Source organism: Aptenodytes forsteri, unplaced genomic scaffold, assembly GCF_000699145.1.
Source record: "Aptenodytes forsteri isolate BGI_AS27 unplaced genomic scaffold, ASM69914v1 Scaffold308, whole genome shotgun sequence".
Classification (NCBI taxonomy): domain Eukaryota; kingdom Metazoa; phylum Chordata; class Aves; order Sphenisciformes; family Spheniscidae; genus Aptenodytes; species Aptenodytes forsteri.
Genome location: NW_008795475.1, coordinates 815951 through 821116, shown reverse-complemented (window position 1 = coordinate 821116; position 5166 = coordinate 815951).

Here is a 5166-nt window from a genome sequence, read left to right as displayed (position 1 = left end):
AAAAAAAAGAGAGAGACGGAGAGAAACTGAGCAGTTTATTAGAGAGGAGCCATTCTTGTTTAATATTCATTCTGGCCCCTGTTTAGGCTTGTTCTGGTGAAAGAGGGAGTGAAGAGGCGCAACCCAAACATGGGTGAGATGGTGGGATTTTTCCACCAAGCCTTAATTGCGTTAGTAACTCAGGGGGAGGGTTTTGCAAGGCATGAGCTCTTAATAAATTTGGTGGTGAATGAAAGCAGTTCTTCATTTTCTGCTGATCGGCAACTCTTCTTGTGCCTTTATTTTTTTTCTTTTTAATTTACTATTTTTTGCTCGTATATGCGTCTTGTTGCATCGTGGTAGTGGGTCCGACGACGATCTTTAGCCGTATCGTGGGCTTAATAAGGAGCTCTGCTTTGCAGAGGTGCTGAGCCAGCCGCGGCGGGGTGGAATTAATTTGGCATGGTGAAGGCGGTGGGTTTGCTTTGTGTTTTGTGACTTTTAAAGCAGAATTGAAAATTACAGTTGTTTTCCCGGCGTGAGAATCTGGATGGCGGCATGGGACGCAAATCAGGGAAGAAATGTATGCTTATATCAAGGCGCTGCGATGGTTTGGTTGCACTGCCTGTCTTACTCGAGACCTCGTTTGGCGGATAAAGTGCTGCCCGAGTGCTGGGTTTTAACTCTGCAGAATCGACTTCCCCGCAGGTGTCCAGCCTAAAAATTGGGAGGGCCTGTGAAATTCCTGGTCTGCGTTTGAGACAGAGCCTAAATGCTTGAGAACTGTGGTTTAATCTTGATTAAAACTGACACTTGAGGGTTTTTTCCCAGTCTCGGGATGCTGCGTTTATTGAAAGGGAAGACTTCTGTGGCAAACAATTAGAATCCTACTCGTTATCTTGCATAGTCAAAGCAATAAACAGTTGCTCTTAACTATGCTCTCAACCAGCCTTAACCTCAAATTTGAAGAGACTGGTTTCAATCTGTAATTAAAAGCCTTTTGACAAGCAAAACTCGGGGAAAGAGAGGAAGACAGTCAGTCTCTAGGATGAAGAGAAGCGTTTGTACCCAATCCCATGACCCTTTGATCCAAACTGGCGCATGTTTGTGTTCGGTGCTGCCTCCCGAGCGACGTGAGCCGGTTAGCCGTGTGTCCGTCCCGATACCTGCGCCTGGAGCATCCCGCCGGTCCCGGAGGAGCTCTGGTAGGACGTCAGAGCGGGAGTAAACGAGGTCAGACAAGCGTCGGGATCCTCTGCGAGTATCCAGGGACAATTGTTTCTCGCCCGGCTCCCTGGCCGTATCGTCTTCCCTCCGCGCATAGTTTCAGTTTCCCTGCCTCCCCGGTGTCATTGCTGGCTCCTGTAGCAGGGTCCGGACGCGACTTCCACGGTGCAACCGGAGCAAAAGTCGTTCTGTGCCTCGAATTGCGGCGGGGCTCCTTCCCCGCCGGAGACCCGGCCGCCTGAGGGACTTGTAAATCTTCCTGCGAGATCTCAATTGTTTCTCGCCCGGCTCCCTGGCCGTATCGTCTTCCCTCCGCGCATAGTTTCAGTTTCCCTGCCTCCCCGGTGTCATTGCTGGCTCCTGTAGCAGGGTCCGGACGCGCGGTGCACGGTGCAACCGGAGCAAAAGTCGTTCTGTGCCTCGAATTGGCTCCCTCCCCGGTGTCATTGCTGGCTCCTGTAGCAGGGTCCGGACGCGACTTCCAGCAACCGGGGGGAGCCCAAGGTGCGGCGGGGCCCCTCCCCCGCCGGAGACCCGGCCGCCTGAGGGACTTGTAAATCTTCCTGCGAGATCTCGGGCGGCAGCCCTGGGCTGCAGGTGGAAGGGAACTATAGGGATCAGCGTCCTCTCGTAATGTGACAAGGTGCGAGAAACTGGAAACTGGTGCGAGCTGCCCCGTGGCTGCAGGTGGGAGCCAAGGCCACGTCGGTGAGATGAGCTGCAGATCCCCTGGCAATCAGCGGCTTTCCGACGCCGTTGCTTTGCCGACCCCTTAAAAAAAAAATGCCTACAGCCGGACTGTCAGGAGCGCGATCTCCCTGACGACAGCCTTGCTGTCTCAAATACTTTTTCGCCGAGCTCTCCGAAGCCGCGCACAGATCTGTGCGCCCTCCCGGGGTGCAAGGGACCCGGGCAGAAATGCACGGCGCTGGCGCTTGCTGGGTGGTTTCTTTGCCTGTGAAGGGTCAGCACCTTCGGGACTGTTTTCCACCCCCGCAGTTCCGTCGTGCCTATCTGAAACTGCGTGAGATCCTCTCCCCGCTGCTGCGGGAAGGACCGCTGCCCTGCTTTTTTTCACGGCAGAGGATGCTCCCGAGCATCCCAGCGCTGCGTTTTAACTCCCTCTTGCCCGCTGTTAAACTGCAGTTGTGCGCCCCGTTTCCTTCCTGGTTCGTGCACCTACTTATTTCCCACCGGCAAACTGGAAACCAGTAAGCAGATTTCTTTTTTTTTTGTTGTTTGCTTGAGTGCCTACCCAACACGGAGCTGGGCAGGCATCGAAGGTAGGCTTGTAGCTACAGGTTGCTGCTCTCTAGTTACTCGGAGCCTCTTGCCCCAACAGGCAGAGTACATGCGGTACCGGTTCAGCGTTCCCTCCCTTCATCCCCGTGCTGCCCAGTCGTGCGCCGAGGAGGGAAGGAAAAGAGCTTCATGGCAGGACGGCGTTGCCGGGGATGAAGCGCGTGGCATGCTTGCTCTGGGGATTCGCTTTTGCACGTCGCGTGGAGTCGAGAACGACGAGACGAGCTGTCTGTTTATCCACAAACTAGGAATTACATAAGGGACTGCCCGGCCCGGTACGCTCTGCTTTGTCAGTAAACTCCAATCTTATTCTTTTTTCCTCCCCCCCCCCCCCCTTCCTGGTGCGGAAAAGATGACCGGTCTTCGAGGTGCCGTTTGAGGCAATTAGATTAATGCTGGACCTCCGACATGGAACGCTGAAGGCAGGGGGTAGGAGGCGTCGGGCTTGTCGGAGGGGGAGGACGCGGAGGCTGCGAAGGGGACCCTGTGAACGTGACACGGCTGCGGGGTGGGGGAGGGGCGGGTTGATTTTGGGGGGGGGCGCTGGGCTGGAGAGCCGGGCATGCAGGGAGCAGGTCAGGAAACGGGCGCTGGGGGGGGGCTGCGGGAATGGGGGGATTTGGGATTTGAGCAGTTCTTACGGTTCCCTCGGTTTAGGAGACGGAGAGAAGCTGTGACGGGGAGGGGGAACGTGGTGCGAAGGGGGCAGGTGCTGTCGGCCTTTCTCGGGGAAAATGCCGGTGGTGACTTTGGGGGGGGGATTTTGGCCAGAGTGGGGAGCGCAGGATTCGGCCTCTTGCTGGTCTGTGGTCGTGCCTGGTCTCTGAAGGGGAGGAGGGTGTAAAAATAATGACCCCCAGAAGCTCATTTTCATCCAGCCTTGAGCAGCTGGGACGCACCGGTGGTCCCGCAGCCCCCGCTCAGCCCTCGTGCTTTGCCGAGCAGTGGGTTAATGCTGGCGGCGGCTTCGTTTCTTCGTGACGAGTCTTCAGTCGCTCCCTTTGGCGAAGGGGACGAACGTTGCCTTTTTGAAATATTGGCAGCTTATTTCTACATGGATCTCGGCGCCTCCAGGTTTACAGGGCTTTTGAGTTGAAAAAGAAACCTTCCCCTTCCGTACGCACTGTGCTCCTAGGCAGGGGCTGGTCTTTTAGCTGGATTGAAACACACAGTTTCATGTTTTGTGGTGTTTTGGGTGGTTTGTTTTTTTTTTTTCCCCTTTGCATGTAACTTCTGAGGCTTTCTAAAGCATTTAGGAGAACTAGGGGGCTGAACAGCAAGGGCTTGGTATTCTGCAGGATCTCCCGAAAACCCCTCCGTGGTTTTGCAGGGAGCTGCTCCGTTGCTGTACGGCAACAGCGGAGCTATGTGGGAGAAAACCTGTCAGAGGGCTGCGGCAACAGGCGTGTGGGCACACTTGGGCTTGGCTTTTGAAGAGTTTGCTTCAGCAGCAAAACAAGCAGCTTCCATTAACGCAAGGGTGGCCGGCCTTCCCGGCCTCGTAAACCACGCTTGGACGTTTTCAGCAGGCTGAGGGCTGCGTGTGTAGGCTGCAGGGCTCAGCTGAGGAGAGGAGGGAGGCCTGGAAGCAATTTGTATGCGGCCTTGCTGGAGCGAAGGTGGGTTTTGCAGCAGGATCTGAGGGTCGCTGGGCAGCTCTCGGCCTCCTCGGTGGATGGTGGCTCGTTTCTTCTCGGTGTGGAGAAATTTGTGCTGCCCGGAGACAGTTCCAGGACGAAGACCTCGTGTGATGGACTCGGGACCGTCATGTTGAGGAAACCCCGAGGCGGAGCAATGGTGCCGGTGATGGGGGGGCTTCTGGCACAAAAGTAAACCCCTGCACGCGCCGAAGTTCAAGGGACACACGTGGGCCTTGGGTCTGTGACTACACGGGCTTGAACCAAGGCGCATTCCTGCTGGATTAAATACGGTCTCTGATGACAAAGGAGAAAATTGGCAAGGAGGTCTGGGTGGAGTAACCAGTTCAAGCTAACCTTGCAACATAAGAGGAGTTTTAGTACATCCTGGTTGTTGCTGTCAGCGGTGAAAAGGGCCGCATGCTGATCGGGCACGGGATGGTTTTGGAGGGGTGGCAGGTTGGGGAGGCTCTGCGCCGCTGCCGCCTCTTTCGGATGTGCCATAACAGGTCTGGTGGAGGCCGGGCCGCGGTGCTTCGCCACGTGACGTGGCAGGCAGGAGCAGACCACTGCCGTCTGTCGGGGTCTACGTCGACTTCTGGTTTCTGCCGGTAGTTGATGCTGCAGCGGAAACTGAACTTCCCCGTGCGCCGTGCGAGGCTGTGCTGTGCCCTGGAAGGAAATCCCTTCCCAGTTACGGACATCGGTAGGGATCCGCAGCGTCGCAGGGCGTGACACTCGGTCATCCCTCGTCTGTGTTATTAATTGTGGAAGTGAGCTACCAGCATCTTTAGAGATAGAGCCGCGCTGTGTCTCTTCTCTGTGCGGTGAACGCCATTATTTTTACGTGAAAGCCATAGACCTTGTCCTGGGAGATGCAGAGTGCTTCCCCCCCTTCCCCAGGCTCTCGGGACATGTCGGGAGTGGGCCCTGCGCGCTGCTGGCGGTGACTTCCCCTTTGCTGGTTTTGGTTTAATTCTCCTGGTCAGCAGTAGTAACTGCCCTCTGTGTTGCGGTTGTG